Below are 20554 nucleotides of genomic sequence, written 5' to 3'. Positions count from 1 at the left end.
AGCTTTTCGAAATAAAATTCTCCCCGCCTTTCCTTCCCAAGGGCACCGTGAACACCTACCTACCTACTCTCGTGTGCAGTGCTTATGGACCCAGCTGGAGCAGAGGACCCTCTCCGACACACCCACGGACTCACTTGCTCCGAGTCGTCGGGGAGAGGGTGTTTGGTTCTGTGTTTTAAACTGGTGGGCCGATGACACGTCATCTCCTAGGAAGCCACCGGGTTCACCTCACCGGTTCGGGTTCGGTGGCGTGAAGTACATTTACATCCTCCTTAGGTTTGACTCTGAAAGTCTTGGGGCCCTGAGTAGGACGCCCCCAAATGTGCCTCCGTGGCGTACGGATGTTTTGGAATTAGAGTGACAACACCACACCGCGAGAGGGACGCTCTGACTCTCCTTTACTTCTCCCCTCTGAAATCGGGAAGAAAATCTCTCACGTGAAAGGGGAGGGGGGCGGGCGGGAGGTGTAGGGATCACGACGAACTGAACTGAACTGAACTGCTTTCATGTCTCCTGAAATGTTCACGAATCATCTAAGTAGGATTGCTCATGACAAACAGAGGACATAGGTGTGGACGAGATAAGAATGTTTAAGGGGAACTTTCCCCCCAGTGCTTGTTTTCTGTAGGCCGACTTCAAGATTTTCCAGCATCTCTGGTCATCTCTGGGCTTACAGCTTGGCTAAGTGCCATGACAGGGTGAAATCTCAGCGAGTGTCTACATCATCGCCACATAAGATAAAATACTGAAACGTTCATGGCTCCACAAGTCTGAGGGTCTCCCTTCTTTGGACCTTTTACGGAGGAGAGACTGAGCATGTTCGGTTCCACGCCTAGCTAGATCTTGTGCTTTAGGGAAAGACTGTACTAGGTAGGAGCCTTGACTTCTACACAGTATTCCATGTTCACGCTGCTCACTGCGGTTGGCTTCCTTACTTTCACTGAAGGAAAAAAAAAAAAAAAAAGAAAGAAAAGAAAAAAGACAGTGTCCAAGGACGAAGCATTGTAAAGAAGGAACGTGTGTGGTCCTTCTTTAAGGACCTGAACCTGATGTCGCCATCCTCATGGGAGGAAGAGGACTTTTTTTTTTTTTTTTTTTTTTTTCCGGGGGGTGGGGGGGTGGGGGGGCGCGCGGGTGGAGGCAAATTAGGAAGTATGGAGATGAGGTTTGGGGGAAGGAGCGAGAGGTTTTAGTCCTAAAGGTAGTCATTTCTCAATGGGAAAGAAAGAAATCAAGGGAAAAGCTAAAAATGGGCACAGACGATTGGAAAAGGCGTGTGAAGAAAAGAGGCTTTCGAAAGGAATCAGATCTGTGGTCAGGACTGGATGAGGATGGATACAAAGACAGAAATGACTTTTCACATCAACATTGAAACCAGTGCCAAATTAAGATTTAGTTGCCTCTCTCTGTTCAAAGGACCAGGTTTGGGTTTAGGGTTTGGGTTTTTCTTCTATCGGTCTGCTCTGTCCATCATGAGAGATTAGATTAGATTAGGAAAGGATCTTTTCCTTTATCTTTAAGGAGGGAAAGAAAGAAAGAAAGAAAGAAAGAAAGAAAGAAAGAAAGAAAGAAAGAAAGAAAGAAAGAAAGAAAGAAAGGAAGGAAGGAAGGAAAAGAAAGGAAGGACGGAAGGACGGAAGGAAGGAAGGAAGGAAGGAAGGAAGGACGGAAGGAAGGAAAGAAGGAAGAAAGAGAGAGAGAGAGAGAGAGAGAGAGAGAGAGAGAGAGAGAGAGAGAGAGAGAGAGAGAGAGAGAGAGAGAAAAGCTTATGTCTTTGTCAAAAGTCATCACTTATTTTCTAGGCTGCCTTTATCAGGTCTCGGAGGACTCACATCGACTTCGTCCTCTCGATAGTCAAAGAACCAGGTCTGGCTCAGAACTGAAAAAGAAGCTTCTCTCTCTGCCTAGCAAGTCTTTCCTTGGGATGCTGGTGACATGCCTAAGGAAGCACTGTTTCACGGTGACCTATCATCTGATGAAGTGCCTTACGATCTTTTGGATATTTTGGACACACTTGCCCCCAAATTGAAGGACCGATGAAGTCCTTTGGACTTAGAGATAGGATCCAGGAGGAGAGGGCCCTCCAAGTAGCTCAAAAAATGTGTTCTCTCTCCTGAGAAATGAGAGAGATGAAACTGACTAAGTTTCTTGGGGAGGTTCGATGACACGGGAAGCGTTGTCCAAAGAGGAAGGAACGACGTGAAGTCTTCTTTGGCTTGTGTCTGTACACCGATGTGTTCTAACGGTTCCAGAAATGATGGGATCTTTCTTCCCGGAAGTCTTCTCTGCCCTGGCATAAAGGGCTGTCTGTCGTCGTCAAAATGGAGGCTCACACGAAAGGGACTGTACCCAGTATCACGGAGATGTTCTAACCGACTTTCACGCCGAGGCGGCAACAACAGCCCGTTGAAAGATGGTGGGGGTGGCGGGGCACACGTGGGTGGAGCAAGTCCATTCTGTCCTTTCAGCATCCGGTCGGGGCTATGGCAGACGGGAGACGAGACGAGACGAGACGAGATGAGACGAGACGAGACGAGACGAGACGAGACGGCGGCCCAGCCGGTTGCTCCCTGGCCAACCTCCCCCCTGCCCCTCCCCTTGCATTCCTTCACCCGCCCATCCCACGGTGTCTTGAAGAGGAGTCCGATTGTCAATAGACGTGGGCAGGAAGATTTTCTACGGTCTACCGGCAACGGGAACGGCGACGTCTGACCTCTCGTGCTTGTAACCCTGGGGGGTGGGGGTGGGGGTGGGGGGGAACGTTTTTCTCTCTGGAAAGAAAACCTCCTCTCTCTGGATCCTCGGACCCCCAGCCACTGGACTTCATTCCACTGCCACTTATTTATTTATTTATTTTTGTGGGATGCGGGCCTCTCACTGTTGTGGCCTCTCCCGTGGCGGAGCACAGGCTCCGCGGCCATGGCTCACGGGCCCGGCCGCCACGCGGCGTGTGGGATCTTCCCGGACCGGGGCACGAACCCGTGTCCCCTGCATCGGCGGGCGGATCCTCAACCACTGCGCCACCGGGGAAGCCCTCCACTGCCACTTCGTAGGGGTCATCCAAACATTCTTGTGACCGTGGCTATGTTTTCCGTGTGGGTTGAGGTCTTCCCTCACCGCAAGCCTGATGTCCTCACCGTGGCACAGAGACTGTTAAAGAAACGAAATGTGCTTGCCGCCTGGGGTCTGCCTTCCACAGGCTTCCGGGTGATCAGATCGAGGCACCCCTTTCACTGGGCAAATCCTACAATTCTTCACAGAAGCTCTTGAAAACTTTTTTGGAACCGGCACTCGTCCAGTCACGCTCAATCATCAGGCAGGGCCGGCAGAACCGATGGAAAAACTGGACTCCAAGAAGAGCAAGAATGACTTCCATGGGGTTGAGTGACCTGAGGAGGAGGAGGAGGAGGAGGAGGAGGAGGAGGAGGAGGAGGAGGAGGAGGAGGAGGATGTGTATGACTACTTGTGTAAAATGGGACTGACTGGGGAAGCGGGGGATACTTAGGGGGTTGGGTGGGATGAACATATACACATTACTGTACATAAAATAGGGAATCAACAAGCATCTCCTACTATAGAGCACAGGATACTCTACTCAATACTTTGTAATAACCTATGAGAGAAAAGAATCTGAAAAAGAATCTTTTCAAAATTATTTATTTATTTATTTATTCATCCATTCATTCATTTATTTATATTGCGGTATGCGGGTCTCTCACTGTTGTGGCCTCTCCCGTTGTGGAGCACAGGCTCCGGACGCACAGGCTCACGGGCCTAGCTGCTCCGCGGCATGTGGGATTTTCCCGGACCGGGGCACGAACCCGTGTCCCCTGCATCGGCAGGCGGACTCTCAACCACTGCGCCACCGGGGAAGCCGCTAAAATATATATGTGTAGATATAGATAGATAGATAGATAGATAGATAGATAGATAGAGATTTATAAAAATCTCTGTCTCTCTGTCTCTCTGTCTCCGTCTCCGTGTCTCTCTCTCCGTGTCTCTCTCTCCCTCCCTCTCTCTCTCTCTCTCTCTCTCTCTCTCTATATATATATATATATATACATACATACATATATATATATATATATATATATATATATATGAGAGAGGGAGGGAGGGAGAGAGAGAGAGAACTGAATCACTGTGCCGTATACCTGAAACTAACACGACATTGTAAATGAATTATATTTCAAATATTTTTTAAAAAAATCTGGAAAAAAAAAAAAGAGAGGGAGTGGGATTAGGACTGATGGTTAAATCTTTTGTTTTCCACATACAAGGGAAACAGAAACAAACAAGGAAAACCCAAGTTTCTTTTTTTATTTTTAAAGATGGATATCCATTTGGTAACTTATACCTCTGTCAGCAGGATGGAATCACTGATCTTTTTCTCCTTACCTTCCTTAATTCAGAAACTCTCAGTGAGGCTTCTTATTTCCTTGGCGATACAGCTATTTGCATACGTTACCTGGAGGCCAAAATTATGTTTCCATGAGACAGGGATACACACTTCTGGATATGAAATTCTGGTGCTACTCGTTTCCCTTAGGGTGTTGTTCTTAACCTGAAAACGGGACTGCATCCCGAAGTTTTGTGAGTTCCCTTCAATCTCTGGCTACGACTCTCTCCATGAATGTTGGCCATTTTCTCCCACCCTTTTGGCTTGGCATCACTGAGGCCTAAAACGGCCTTTTGCCTGAAGCCCTGCAGACGGAAGCTAGAGAACTTGATGAAAACCTTAGAGAAACGGCCACAACGGCTCCTATGGAAAGAATCCTCGTGCCTGTTTCTGTGAGAGCCACTCCGAAATTTGAACCAAACACCCGACGACATCATCAGAGGTATTTCAAACTTCTAAAGTTACTTCGACCCTGACATCTAGAAATCTCCTTCACACACACACACACACACACACACACACACACACACACACACACACACACACGAGTCACCAGCTCAGCTTTAATATGTTCCAAGGAACTTTCAGAGGAGGGAACTGTTGAGCTCCCAGAGTAGGCCGCCCCAAAATGTGCCTCCATGCTCTATTGATTATTTTGAATTCAAGTGACAAGAACCGGCCAGCACAAGAGGGACACACTGGCCCTCCTTTCTGTCCTCCTGCGGAGGAAGATCTCAAGTGAAGACATCTGCTTCCACACATGTCCATGATTCTCAAATGGTGTAGTGGGGTTTCCAGGGTCAGGAAAAGGAGGGGACACCTTTTGCCTGGAGAAAAGGCCTGTTTCTCACACGTCCTCCTCCCGTCACCTCCTCTCTCCCTCCTTCCCTCCCTGCAGTTTGGAGGGGGCAGCCTGAGGGTGGCGAAATTGGGGAAAGAAAAGAGAAAAAGCCATTCATTAAAGAGAAGCTCGAGGCAAAGTCAAAGGCTCCGACCTGACCGGAGAGCTTTCTGCATTTGAATCGAGCGATTGAACGAGGCCCTGCGGAATGAATCGTCCGGACCTCCCCTCCCCCGCTCCTGGCAAAGGTCAGTCCAAGGGGACTTAGGAAGGAGCTCTGGAGAAGGAACGGGGGTGGGGGTGGGGGTGGGGGCGGGACCAACAGACAATAGCCGCTGCCTGCCTGCCTGCCTGCCTGCCTGCCTGCCTGCCTGCCTGCCGGGTTGAGGCCTGAGGGCTGAGGGCCACGCCGCCTCCTGTAACACAATCCCTTCCAGGAAACTGCTGTGATGACTATGTGGCAGTGAATCATCAAATCCGAACTCTCTTGGCCTATTTCTGCAAAAGGCCCGAGTCTCAGCTATGACAGATTCTCTGGATTTCTTCGCACATGGACTGACCCGCACCCTCCCATTCTGTCAGATCCTCCTTTGTACACACACCTCCACTGGAAGGGCTCTTTGGCCTCGTCCAGAAAAAGAACAAGCAAAAACAAACACACAAACAGACTGAAATGATGTGTCGGTATTTATTGGAAAGAAACACGCTCCTCTCACATACTTGAGGGCAGGAAGCGGAAGGCAGGTTCTCGGCCGGAGGGGGACGGGAAACCTGAACCGACGTCGGTCAGCGGGCCGCCCCCCCCACCCCCCTTCTCTCCCACGTCACGTGGGCGTCCCTGCCCTGCTGTTGATATTTCACTTGGGAAACTTCTGTAGGCCGGCCGAGATGCCAGCTTGCTGTCCTGCTGCTTCATGTCCATCTATCTCTGTCAGCCATGCCCAAAAGGCACGTGAAATCATGGAGAGCAAATAGCACACCCAGAGCTCTCTCTCTCTCTCTCTCTCTCTCTCTCTCTCTCTCTCTCTCTCTCTCTCTCTCTCTCCCCCCCCCCCGTGTGTGTGTGTGTGTGTGTGTGTGTGTGTGTGTGTGTGTGTGTGCGCGTGTGTGTGTGTTTGGATTTCCCAGGAACCTATGAGGGAGCAAAGGGAGGGCTGGGTGAAGGAATCCTGGGTGCCTGTCATCGCACACCCTGCAGAGCACCATTTATTTCCATCTCCATATCTGAAAGACACTTAGTCCTCATTTCAGCAACTTGATGGTGATTCCCCTTCTAAATACATGACAAAACCTATGAAGTACTGGACTCATTGAATCTGTAGCTGCTAACAGGGTCCAGGGAGTTTTCAATCAATGGCAGGAAAAGAAATGATCCTGAACATAAAACTGCCAAGAATTCCTATGGATGGAGTTATCGTGGACCGACCACTGGTGAGACGTGCCATGGGGGCTCGCGTTGGACAGACTGGAATGGGATAGGTAGAGCCAGTCATCCCATGTTTTACCTCGAGCTGCAGAAGCAGAGAATATCATCTAAAAGCCTACCTTCATGGTATCTCAGTGCTCAGGGCTCTTCCTTCTCAGGGATCTTGTGTTCTGTAGGGATAATTCACGTGCTGGGGCAGTAGGTTCCCAGTATCATCTTGTGAAATGGATTAAATGATGTCTTCCTTTTGAAAAGATAAAGACTATTTGGAAAAGTTATTAACAGTGAACGCGTGACGTTATCCTCTCTGATCTATAAAGTAGAGTTGACCGTTGAACCACCAACATGGAGGGTTACGGCTGCCGACCCCGACCCCACGCGCTGTGAGCGTCCATGGATAACTTCACACTCAGGGCCCTGTATCTGCGCTTCCACCTCCGGGGACTCAGCAACCGACCACAGATCCTGCAGTGCCATAGTGCACACCTATGGAAAATATCCACCTATGAGTCACACGCACACGCACACACACACACACCCACACACACACCCACACCCCCACACACCCACACACATCACCCCCACCGCCCCCCCACAGACACACACTTCACAGTGCTGTTGGGCAACGGCCCTAGCACAACCTGAGAGCCTTCGTGGTATTCGGACTCCATTACCTTTGGTGTGTGTGTGTGTGTGTGTGTGTGTGTGTGTGTGTGTGTGTGTGTTCGTGTGTTCTTTTACCTTTAGTTTTGAGGACAGAGGTAGGGCCGAAAAGAGGTGAGCAAAGCCTTCCCCTGGAACCTGAGGAGGTGTTTAAGGGTTCTGGTTGGCAGATCACCAGTGTGCTGAGTGCCAGGTCCTGGGGACAGAGCTTCTCGAAAGAAAGAATGTGCTTCTTTGTGTCTTGGTGACCTGCCGACCGACCGACCGACCGACCGACCCTGGTGGGATGTGGAGCCCATCCGTGGGAAGGGCCCTTCTCGCCTGGGTCTCGGGAGGATCCTGGGTGCAGAAAGCTCCGCCCTCTACCTTGTATTTTGCCCGTGGAGTGGAGTTGGACGGTGTTTCTAAAGACTCACGCCGGGATACCAGGTTCTGCCGATTCCGGGACCGAAATAGGTCCTGCTCCATCCCCTCTCTCCCTCTCCCCTCTACTGCCTTCGTTCAGGCTCGCACCTCACCGGTCTCTGTCCTGGCTGGGCCTCTGACGACCCTGCCGGCCTCTACCCTGGCCCCTGCTCCCTTGGTTTCCGTGCCGCGTAGAGAGCCATGGTCCTCAAAAGGCAACTGGTCACCTTCTCCCTTTTGTGGAGTCAGTCCTGGCATGGCTCCTCCTGGCCTGGACGTTAACATCACGTGCAACGACTGACAGACTGTGTCCTTCCTCCCGGCCTGATCTTCTACAGGCTCCCCGCCGAAAAGGGGGTAAAAGTCCGCGTGTCTTCCCAAAGTTGAAGATTGGACACGCCTGCCTGGCCGATCGATTCCTAGCTCCGCCACTTGGGAAACCTACTGGATCTTCTGTCGAGACCGCAGAGACATCTTCCTTCGCGGTGCGGTCGTCGGCAGCGGTTCTCTAAGCCGGCCCCGACCGTGTCGGAAAGATGTGTCCCTCCGCCTGTCGAGGACCCGACGAGAGTCAGATACCTTAAGCTCGGTGACTTCCCTGCTGTCTCCCTTTCTGTGGCACAAGCCCATATCCCTGGGTGAGCCCTGTCTTCGCGTGGGCGTGACTTGGCACCACGGTCCGGAGGTCGTGGTGGAAGATCGTGTGCCCACGAAGAAGAGATCCTTGCTCCCGGGGGGGGGGGGGGGGCGGGGGACGTGGACTCTGGGCATCTAGCGTCCATCTTCTCCACGTTCTTCTGAACCCTGCTCTCCCTCTTTCCGCCCCACAGCTCGCCTGATGGTTCGTGGGGAGATGACATCCCAGCCGGCGAGAGCCAAATGATCTTCCCAACGCACGAGAAAAGGAGAGGCGCGGGCCCGGATCCGTCTTAATTTTCTATGCCTAAGAATTTCTAAGAGTTCTCATCCTCCTTTGGCATCGCCCGCGCCCCCCACCCACCCCCCCCCCCTCACCCACCCCCACTCACACCCCCCCCCCCCCACACACACACACACACACTCCGCACCCCCGCCAGAGTATAGTTGCTTTTTCAGATTGCCTCTCTTTGCTCAGATCCAACAGAAGAGATGTTAGGTTCGGACGCTTCTCTGGGTCTTTCTTTGTTTTCTTAGGAGGGCTCCCCGTGTCGCATGAAACTCAGAAGAAATACATGCGTAAGCTTCTCTCCTTGTGAGTCTGTTATAACACGTGGAAGATCATTTAAAGATCCGGAGGAGGCAAACTAGGATTCACGCACCCAAAGTGGAGCCGGGTGGCCGGTGGGAACGGGGTTCCAGGTGCCTTCCTGTTTGGGGGAGGGGGAGATCTCCCCCTCTACCCCTCTTGAGTTCCTGTGGCTGGACTCATTCTAAAATGGGCCCGATGGGCTTCCCTGGTGGCAAAGTGGTCGAGAGTCCGCCTGCCGATGCAGGGGACACAGGTTTGTGCCCCGGTCCGGGAGGATCCCACGTGCCGTGGAGCAGCTAGGCCCGTGAGCCGTGGCCGCTGAGCCTGCGTGTCCGGAGCCTGTGCTCCGCGACGGGAGAGGCCACAAGAGTGAGAGGCCCGTGTAATGCAAAAAAATAAAAATAAAAATAAAGTAACATGGGCCCAAGGCGCGGAGAGACGAAGGTGTGTGGGGGGAGCGGGGTGACCTTTCCTTTCATTCGAGGGCTGAGAAGTGGCTGAAGCGGGCGGCGTCTCTCCTGCTCAGACCGAGGAACGAACGGTACATGGGTGAGACAGACAGGGAACCGGACCGAGAGACTTAGGTTTTGGGGTGTGCCGTGAGCGAACGAGCGAGCGAAGGAAGAAGCTAAACAGAGCTCGGGTTTGCGGTGGTCCGCAGTGTTTGTCTCCGAAGGTTTCTCGGGCCCGAATGCCCTAATTTGCCGATCGCGGCGGCGGCCTCCTACCTCCGGAGGCAGGGAGTGCACCTTTCAGCCGAGAGATGGATGTCTCGCTTTCAGGGAGACACAGAGGAGAATCCCAGTGTCCCTCGGACAAACGTGGCTGCTTCTGGAGTCCCCCTTCGCTCAAAATCGTCAATGTGCCACGGAGGCCCGTTTTGGGGTGGCCGATCCTGGGCCCAACACCCTTCTCACGGAGAACAGGAATGGTCAGAATGGACGGTATCAAAGTCCAGGGCGCCACCAGCCTGTTTCAAAGACCTATCTGCCAGCAGCAGCTGTTAGCTGTAACCTCGTACTTTCCGAGTCCCCTCCACATACCCCCCCCCCGCCCCACCGCCGCCGCCGCCCCCGCCGCCACTTTGCCATCTTGGCCAATCCCAACGGATCCTCGCTTCACGAGCACCCTTACTGCTTGCCAGCTTCAGGGTGAACAGATCAGGTCGGCCGGCGGGGTGGTGGTGGTGGTGGTGGTGGTGGTGGTGGTGGTGGATCACGGTGGATGAATAGGAGGAGCGGAGAGGACGTGTAAGGCAGGGAATCTCTCCAAAGGTGGGCTCTTGGTGGGACGGAAACAAACGTTTTCTGTTTTCTTTTCTTTTCTTTTCTTTTTTTTTTTTTTTTTTTTTTTTTTTGTGGTACGCGGGCCTCTCACTGTCGTGGCCTCTCCCGTTGCGGAGCACAGGCTCCGGATGCGCAGGCTCAGTGGCCGTGGCTCATGGGCCTAGCCGCTCCGCGACATGTGGGGTCTTCCCGGACCGGGGCACGAACCCGTGGCCCCTGCATTGGCAGGCGGATTCTCAACCACTGCACCACCGGGGAAGCCCGGAAACAAACGTTTTGAATAGGGCACTGCCTGAGATTGGGTGAATCGGAGGGACCTCTACGGGGCCCCCCCCACCCCCTCCCCACCATGAAAGGGCCCCACACAAGCCTGCCCTTTTTACCCCAGTTGAAAACCCTCTCTAAAACCAGAAGGCCAAAAGAAGAATGACCGTGAGAGATCTGACCGGCCATCGCTTGGGACAACAGTGAGGCCAGTGAACCCAGTGAAAAGTGGACAGAGGGGCCTAGGTCCCTTGGCTCGACCCCTTCGCTGAGAAGCCAAAGCCTTTTACACGGGGATGAGCTTTTGCACACTTAGGTTTCTTCGGCCGGTGCAACGTTCACGAAACACGCCAAAGGAAGATGATCGAACGATGGACGTGTTTGTTGTCTGCCTGAGCCCACACGATACGAAATAGAAACTGGGGGAGGGTGTGTGTGCTGATGTTCGGGGTCTGGTGGGAGAAATCCTGGAGGGTTTTTGCCCTTAGGGTGCCTTGGTCTGGGGTTGACTTGTGTGCACTGAGAAAGAGGGCCGTTATTGAAGGCGCTGTGCAGATTTTGGACACCATGATCCATGGAACCCTGAAGTTTGGGAACCTAGAAATCTTTTGGTCTGCATTTGAGTTGGAAATCATCTCCTCGACAGAAAGAAGTACATAGAAGGAGGAGGAGGAGGAGGAAGAGGGGGAGGGGGAGGGGGAGGGGGAGGGGAAATGGAATTGCATGAGCAGATCAGCCCTGGGGGCCTGAGTCTCAGACACACACAGACACACACACAGACACACAGACACAGACACAGACACAGACACACACACACACACACACACACACACACACACACACACACACACGAGGCTCGCGGGAGTAAAAGAAGATGAACTTTTCCTCTGTGGACACCCACCCACGACTATACCTAGTTGTCCCAAGACGAGAAGCTCAGCTGTACATTGAACCCTTATCTGTTCCTGTGCTTTCTTGCCGAACATTCTCATGCGCTTCTTTCCCCTCGTGGAAGCACTTGGTATTCCCCACAGGTAGCCACCGTGGAACCAGCTGCTGATGATCCAAGAATTTGGAGGATTTCTGGAAATGATCAGTGATCCCGAGACAAACTCTCCCTTTCGTGATCCAAGCAACTCGGGGGGTGGGGGGGGTGGGGCTGCCTCTCACCCCCACCCCACCCACCGCCTTCTCCCTTGTGTACAAGCTATCTCTTTTAATTAAAAAAAAAAAAAAAAAAAAAAAAAAAAAAAAAAAAAAAAAAAAAAGTTTTGCCGTGCTAGCCTTAGAAGCCTTGTGGAAACGACCTTCATTTTTCTGGTACTGCTGTGCCAGAATCTGGAAAGGGCCTGGTAACAGGTACTGTATGTCTGTAGCTCCCTTCTAGAGCTGGCCTGTTTCTGCGTAGGGATCCGAGTGCCGCAATGAACTTGTGAGAGAGCTCTCTTGAATGGCTTAGAAGGGAGCACTCCGGAATTCAGTCCACTAGAAAGGGAAGGGACCCAAAGGTTTTAGGCAAGTTCAGGTGGTGATCTAGGCTGAACCCTTCAGCCGAGAATAGCCAAGGTCAAGGTATGGGTTTTATGAAACTAGGCATGTCTTTAGCGTGATCAGCGTTCGAGGTCATCCTTTCCTTCTATCTACGTCGACCCCAAATCCAGTAAGTTCACGGGAGTGAACCAGATTCGTCGGCAAGAAAAAGAACTTGGGGATGATGGCTGACATCATCGTCTGAAGTCTCAGGAAGTGTTCACGGGCCATCTCGTCGTCATGGGATCTCGAACAAGTGATGTCGATAGCTCTAGGTGCAGGAACTCCTTAAGAAGCGTTATGTTTTGTGGTATGTCTACTTAAAAACAGTCTCGCCCAGACCTTTTGGGTCACTTTAGAAACTTCAGAGTTGGCATAAGTGGAATGATGGGGAATTCGTGGAATGTCTGGATCCTTTCCAAAGATAACCTATGGAAACGTTCGTTCATGGCTCGACAAGTCTCAGTGGACCTACTTCTGTCTCCTTATTACAGAAAGACTAAAGATGTTTCGATGTATGAGTCCACACCTCTGGCATCACTCTGGGGAAAAGAAAACATTTTTAAAAAGTGACACTGTGTGAAAATGTATGCTGGTGAAATGGAATCATCCCTTTGCCAGTCCAGAATCACTGGTGTCACAGACGCCGTTCACCCTGGCTTCCTAGTTCCTGTTCATGACCGATTCAGGTTTCTGAGGGTTCCGAATTCTGATTGTCCTTTTCTTGTTTTCTTCTCCATTCGTGTCTCAAAGAACTTTACGTTCCAAAAATATTTTTTAACCTACCAAATCATAGATTGTCCGTTTGTCACAAAAACTTTTAGGTTGAGAGATCTTTTCTTTCTTCCTTCCTTCCTTTCTTCCTTCCTTCCTTCCTTCCTTCCTTCCTTCCTTCCTTCCTTCCTTCCTTCCTTCCTTCCTTCGTCCCTCCCTCCCTCCCTCCCTCTCCTCTCCTCTCCTCTTGTCTCCTCTCCTCTCCTCTCCTTCTCTCTCTCTCTCTCTCTCTCTCTCTCTCTCTTCTTTCTTTCTTTCTTTCTTTCTTTCTTTCTTTCTTTCTTTCTTTCTTTCTTTCTTTCTTTCTTTCTTTCTTTCTTTCTTTCTTTCTTTCTTTCTTTCTTTCTTTCTTTCTTTTTCTTTCTTTCTTTCTATCCCCCAAGTCTGTGCGTTGTGTTTCTTTCACTTTGTTCTGTTCCTAGGTACTAGGGATTTCTTTTAAATTCCATTAGCTTAAATAAGGGGCTTTGCATTTTTTGGCGAAAGCACCAGAAATGTATTTTCTCATTGAGTGTCGGAATGTTGTTTGCCGTGGATGAGGCAGGCTCTCCTTCTGCCAGATGACTGACGATTGGATGGAGGACAAGAGTACACGTGAGTAGGATCACGAACACTTACTGACGTTTCAGAGGACCTTAAATGAAAAACAGAGAAGCCTAGCCTCCCCCCTCCCCGCCCTGTAAAATTCGTCTGAAGTGGAGAGAAGACCTTGTTAAAAAATCATTTTGCTTTTCGTTCGATCCACATGGTGCGTGGATTTCCTAGCAGAAACTTAAGCGAGGTGTGTGTTCATCATTCAGCAGAATTCTAATTCTCTAGTTCTAAGGAAAACTACTCCAACGCTTGAGGAAGTCACCTTCCCGTGCAATCCTTAGGGAAAGCTCCCACCAAATTTAAGGATAGGAAATTTGGTTTGTAAACAAACGAGAGTCTTCATTTGGCGACCTTTGGTAGAAGTGGGGTGGGGGGGTTGTCTCACTTTCCATGGTTCCACTGTGCACACATTTCAATGACTAGGTGAAATCGCACCAAGAGCCTAACTACGTGTTTCAAATGTCAGTTTCCGCGATGGATGAACGGTAGCTGCGTCAAGTTCAAAGTCTGCTGCTTCCCGTTCGGTCTGCAGTGACTCCACCGATAACAAACGTGCGTGCCCCGTGTCCGGGGACCGATCCTCTTTCAGAGCCTGTCGGTGATTGCCTGGCGTGTATGTGTCTGTTTCCCAGGTCACACGCAGTGTGTCGTTGTGTTGCCCCCCGCCCCGGTCTGGTCTCCCCCGTCCATGGAAAATAAAAAGAAAGAATTGCCCGGGAACGACGAAAGTGCGGCTAAGAAACCCAAAATGATGACGCTGGGAGTCATCACTTGGATGGGGTTAGGAGACACCTGGGCATGCCTAGGACAACGCTGCCACCGTGTGAGAGACCAGCGCAAGGAGAGCTGAAGAAAACAAAGAAAAAAAAGGAGGAGGAGGAAGGGGAGGAGGAGGAGGAGGAGGAGGAGGAGGAGGAGGAGGAGGAGGAGGAGGAGGAGGAAGAGGGTGGGGGGCGGGCGGGGGTGCGGGTGGGGGGAGGACAGGCTGAAGATGTCTCCAGGCGATGACGTTGGTGAAACCGTTCCCATTCAGAAAAGCACTTCCAGAGAAGAGAGTTCAGGACCCAGAGGGCACAAAGGGTTATCGTGTTGGAGGCTGATCTTCAGTTAGGGGAATAACAAGCAAACACACAAAACCTAGGACTGCTTATCCAGATGTAGAAAAGATACCACGCCAAGAAGGCAGGCAGGAGAGCAATGTTGAAGATTGCTGTTCCTAGGACCTTCCAAAATGAATCGGAGGCTTTCATGGCATGCTTTCTGTGACGGTCCACCACTCAATAAATCGTACTTTGGCTCTCTTTTTATTTCTCTACCTTTTAAATGGTGAGCGAGTAAGAGAGTTTTAAAATGTTTTGATAGGATTTTTTTTTTTTTTTTTTTTTTTTTTTTTTTTTTTTGTGGTACGCGGGCCTCTCACTGTTGTGGCCTCTCCCATTGCGGAGCACAGGCTCCGGACGCGCAGGCCCAGCGGCCATGGCTCACGGGCCCAGCCGCTCCGCGGCATGTGGGATCTTCCCGGACCAGGGCACGAACCCGTGTCCCCTGCATCGGCAGGCGGACTCTCAACCACTGCGCCACCAGGGAAGCCCCCTGATAGGATTTTTGAATGTCGTGGGAGAACGGTATTTTCCCCCCGTGGATGAACAAGATTGCTTTTTCGAGCTTCACCTTTCACGGTCATTTTAGGGTCCTGAACTGCCCTGCCAAGTGAGCCCTGTGTGTCGCTGTGTCCCTTCAGAAGGGTTGGTGCTTGATGACATCATGATATCGAAATCTTGATGGTTGACTTACAGGACCACTGTTGGGAGTTTGTTTGTCGTCTTAATCTTCCTTACCTACTGCACTCACGTGACTGTCCACTCTTTGTCTCACTTCTCTCTCCGCACCCCCACCCCCCACCCCCCACCCCCCACCCGGTCCTTCTCTCATAGATATAGACGTACGGGCACAGAGAGCGCTAACAGTGCGTCCGTACCTATCTCTCCATCGTTACAGGTGTTGGTACAGATAGACATGTACATGTCGTCTTTACCCCCTCCGTGGGCACTTAGTGGAGTTGCTGGGTCGCATGGTAGTTTTCTGTGCAGTGTTTTGAGGGACTTCCTTTCTGTTTTCCATACTGCTGTCTTTTGTCGGAGAGCCGTTCTCTCACCCGCCGGGTGACATCTCTGAGTCCTCCCTCCGGCGTGCCACGGTGGTGGTGGTCTCTCTCAGCTTGAAAAATACGTGTTGGATCGGGAGGAAGGAGGCACTTTTTCTGCTTGTACGAACTTGCTGTCGCAACTCCAGATCCTGTGCCTGTCCGAATATCTTCGTCCAGAGAGATGCGTGTGTGCGCTTTTTTCGTTGCCCCGTTGAATTCTTTCACTAAAAGAGGTTTTCTGTTTTATTTCTGTTTGTTTTGTTGTTGTGTTTTGTTTGTTTGGTTTTTACTAAGAAAGTTGTGTTCTTTCTTTCTTTCTTTTTTCTTTTTTTCTTTTTTTCTCTTCTTCTTTTTTTTCTCTAATGAAAATGTTCTGTTCTGGCCTCCTGCCCACTTTTCTCACTGGGTCGCTTGTTTTCTGGAGGCTGAATTGTGTGAGGTCTTGGTCTGTTTTGGATAGGCTCCCCTGACGGGATGTGCTTGGGCTTGTCCTAGGCCTTTATACGTCCACGTCCACGTATACGTATGCCACAAGCGTACGTAATGTGTGTACGTATGCGATACGTGCACGCTTTTCTCTTTGTTTTAAAGGCCAGAGAAGTTCTACAGCTTGACTTCTTGGTTGGTATGGTTTGGTGTGGTCCTGGTGGGACTACGGTTCGCTGTCAGTACTCACCGCACTCCACACACACACGCACGCACGCACACGCACACACACGCTCACACACACTCGCACTCAGAGTGTTGCCTTGTGTCGACGTACCGGAACTCAGTTTCTTTAGTGGATGGCTATTGACTCCACCCTCGCCCCCTCCCCACCAGCCGCCCGCATTCCCCCAACCCCCGCCTCACCCGCCCCCACCCCCCCCACCCCCGCCCGGCCCGTGATGGATCGTGGTCAGTCCGTTATGAAATCCATGTTCTCGTGACCGCAAGTGCATTTTCCCCACCCTCGCAGCACCCATGTGTTGTCTTTGGACGAATTCCTGCGTTGTTCCCTGAGCGCTTGCCTGGTTTCGGTTTGCCAGTCCCCGACTTCCGTCCCTCTCTCTCTCCCTCCCTCCCTCCCTCCGTCCGTCCCTCCGTCCTTACATCCGTCCCTCCGTCCCTCCGTCCCTCCATCCGTCCCTCCCTCCTTCCCTCCCTCCCTCCCTCCCTCCCTCCCTCCCTCCCTCCCTCCCTCCCTCCCCCCCGTCCGGGCAGCCGGGGATCTTGCTCGTGCCCCTCTGGGCAACCCGTGCCGGGCGCCCCGGGCCCCGCCGGCGTCTCCGCGGGATTTCCCCCCCGCCCAGGAATCGCGTTGGGGAGCGCGTCTCCTCCGAGACAGCCTCCCGGCGACATCTCCCCGGCTTCCCCCGCCCCCCACCCCCCCACCCCCGTCTGCTGCCCGGGTCGCACCGTGTCGTGTCGTGCCGACCGGGGAGCTAGCTCCGAGATGGACGACACGGGGCCGCCGCGCCAGACGCCCGCCGCCTCGTCCCGGGCTGAGCTCGGGCGTTTGGGCGGCCCGGCGCTGCCGCCGCGTCCTCGGTGGCCGGCCGGCGACAGGGATCCGGCCCGGGGACGTTGGAGCCGGTTGTCGGGAGCCACCTGGCGGCCGCTTTTATATTGTCCCTTGTCTCTGGAGCTTCGGCGACCTTCGTGAGGGCTGTGAGTCGGCCGCCGGGCCCGAGGCAGAGTTCCGGCAGCCAGGCGACGCTGGTGGCCACTGTCCCGGTGGCGCCCAGGCGTGGGCGCCTCCTGCTGTCGCTTGAGATTGGGCGTGCAGGTCTATGAGGGTGTGACCGTCGCCGCGCTCTCGAGCCGCTCTGGGGGACCGCCTGGCCCGGTCGACCAGCATCCGTCCGCTCCCCTCCGGCCGCGGGGACCGACCCGGCCACCCGACACGACCTGGGCCGGGCCGCCGCGGTGGGAAGGGAGAGGGTCTTCCGCGCCCTCCGGAGCGCCTGCGGATGGGCGGTCGGTCGGGCTTTCTCCTGGCTCACCCTTTGGAGCGTTCATTCCCCGACCCCCCCCACCCTCCCTTCCTCTCTTCCGCGGTCCCCACAGCGCCCCGCTCCGGAAGGTGGGGGACCGGCCCGGGCCCGTGCGTTTAGGTTAGGCCGGTGGCGGGCGCGACGGGCTCGGTGGCGGGCGCGCGTGGGGCCCCTCCCGGTGGTCGGATTCTTTCTCACCGATGTTTGGCCGAGTCGGACTCGGGAGGTGGGGACCGGCCTGGGCCGCGAGGGGTGACCCGGAGAGACCGGCCCGGGCCCGGGCCCGGGTGCGGTCCCTCCCTCGTGGGCTCTGGTCGCCTGGGAGGCGCCTCCCGGGGCAAAATGTTTCCAAGTGCCCCTGGGTCCGTGGACGTGGACGGACCGGGCCTTGCTCGCGCGGGTGGCCGGGGAGGGCGCACCCGGCCCTTCAGCGTGCCCACGGGGGGTCCTGGTCGGCGGACTTTGAGTTTTTTCTCACCCTCCCTCCCCCGCCCCCTCTCCTCCACCCGCCGCGAGTCCCGGCCGGGGTGGGGGTGGGGACCGGCCCGCCCGAGCCGTCCTGGGTGGCCCGGATAGGGCGGCCCGGGCCCGGGCGCGGTCCCCCGTGGGGCCCGCTCGTCGGAGACGGCCGAGTGAGATATTTCTTTTCCTTTCACCAAGTCTTGGCCCGGAGACTCGGAGGGACCGGTACCTGCCCGTGCGGGTGAACCGGGGAGGGCGACCCGGCTCGCGGCCCTCTCCCACGTTTGCCCGCCCCGCTTGGCCCGCCCCCCCCCTCCCCCCCACCCCCCCCCCCACTCCCCCCAAGCTCCTCGGGTCGACCAGATGGCCCCGAGAGCTCCGGGGCTGGTGTGGATGGGGAAGTGTTGGGGACAGGCGGCCGGACCGAGGTCCCGGGGACCCCCCCTGCGACGCGTGCGTGGGCCCCGCTGCCGGGCGCCGTGATTTTTTTCGCCCGAAATGGGCCTTTTTTGCCACCAGATAGGTGCTGACACGGTCTTCTCTGGCGTCTGTCGCTGAGGACTTTGGGAGTCTGGACGCGCGCAGGGTCCTGGGCTTTGGATCGCCGTCTGGTGGCCGAGCCGACCCTCGCCACTTGAGCCGCCCGCCTGGGCCTGCGCGCCGGCTCTCGTGTGTGCGTCCGGCTGACCCGACCCGCGGTGCCGCCTCCGGTCTCTGGCTCACCCGAGGGCGGCGGGGCGTTGGGTCTTCTACCCCGTGTGACTCCCCTCCCCGCCGCAGGCACCCGGTGGTGGCTGAGACGACGACCCCACCCCGCAGGCTCCGTGCCACGTGTCAGGCGTTCTCCTCACTCGCGGGGTCGTCGGCCACTTTTGCCTGAGAGGAGAAAAAAAAAAAAAAAAGAAAGAGGGGGTTTGGGGTGCCGCCGGTGAGGCCGAAGCAGGCTCCTCTGGTGATGGTCCTCGCTGTGCGTGCCCCTCCCCTTCGGGGCCTGGTGGTCCCTGGCTCTCTGGCATGACTGATCGATGTGGTGATGTCGCGCTCTCCTGGGCCGGGCCTTAAGGTCGCGCCAGACGAGGGACGGACGTTCTTGGCGAACGGGACCGCTCTTCTCGTTCTGTCCGCGGGCCTCCCCGCCTCTCTCCTCACGCTCTCCCGGCCTGTCGAGGGGTGTGGGGAAGGGCAGGGGTGGTGGTCCCCGGCCCTGACCTTCGGCCTCCCGCCCCCTGCCTCACGGCGTGGGTGGCGGGGCCGTGGTCCTCGGACGCAGCAGACGCTCTCGCTTCGCCTCCTCGGCGTGTTGCCCCCGTGGGCGGTCCTCCCCGCGTTGGTGGGGGGGTGCCGTCCCGCCGCTGCGCCGCGCGCCCCTGCCGGTGCGTGAGCGTGCCTCGTTCGATCCTCTGTGGTGCCCCTGGAGCGCTCCAGGTCGTCCCTCAGGTGCCCGAGGCCGAGCGGTGGTGTCGTTCCCTTCTCCCAGCGTGCTCCTCGGGGTCCCCGCCGCCGCGGTGGTGCGTCCCGTGAGTGGCTCTCTTGGGGGGGTCGAGACGGTAAGGGAGGCGTGCCTCTGTTTTCCCTCCCTCGGTTGGGGGAAACAGGGGCCGCCTCGTCGCGGTCGTCCTCCCACGGTGTTGCTGTGGCACGGGGGGACTGACTCGGGCCAGGCGAGCGTCCGCGTGTGCCCACCCTCCCCCCCCACGTGTGTGTGTGTTTGTGGCGGTCGGGGGGGAGGGGGTCGCACGCGGGCGTGGGTGGCGAGCGCGTTGGGCCGGGGCCTGTGAGAGAAGGGGGTCTTTCCGCCCCTCTCGGGCGTGCTCCCTCCTCTCGGGGCCCCCGATGGACGGGCCTGGGGGCGGCGGAGGTTGTGCCCCCGGCTGTGGCCGCGAATGCTCCTCTGGGCCTCGTGCTTACCCATACCGCAGACCCCTCTCCCAAACCCCGCCCAGTCGTGGACTTTGGCGGCTCGTGGAGCGCCTCCGTGGGCGGGCCCGAAGGGGAGACGATGGGTTGGGGGGACGACGCCCCCTCGGTGAGGAAACCTTCTCTAGCGATCCGAGAGGGAGCCTTGGGGTACCGGACCCCCCAGCCGCTGCCCCTCCCGCGCGTGCAGTGGCCACGGTGTTGGCGACTGCCAGAGCACGTGGGCGGAGCCCCTCGCCTTCGCGGCGGGAGGGTTCTCTGCGCCGGCCCCGCGGTGGGGCCGGGCGCCGCTCTTTGCCTACCGCGGCCCGCGCCTCCCCCCTCTGAGTCGGGGGAGGGTCCCGCCAAGGCCGGGCGTCCGGCGCGGGGCCGCGCGTGCGCGTGCGCGTGCGTGTGCGTGCGCGTGCGGTGACACACCCCCCTCTCGGTGGCGAGGCCGAGGGGGGCGGGCGGGGACGCCCGGGCGTCCCGACGACTCCCTAGTCCCGCAGCCGCGAGGAGCCCGTCGCGCCTGCCCTCGCCGCGAGTCGGCAGCCGGTGGCGGTGTTGCGGGCACGGTGCGGGCCGCCTCGCTCGGGGGCGTTCACCCGGGGCGCGGGCCCCGGGGGTCGGACTCGGACGACGGCGGATCTGGCGAGGACGG

Source organism: Kogia breviceps (assembly GCF_026419965.1).
Source record: "Kogia breviceps isolate mKogBre1 chromosome 20 unlocalized genomic scaffold, mKogBre1 haplotype 1 SUPER_20_unloc_4, whole genome shotgun sequence".
Lineage (NCBI taxonomy): Eukaryota > Metazoa > Chordata > Mammalia > Artiodactyla > Physeteridae > Kogia > Kogia breviceps.
Note: the sequence above shows the minus strand (reverse complement) of the source record.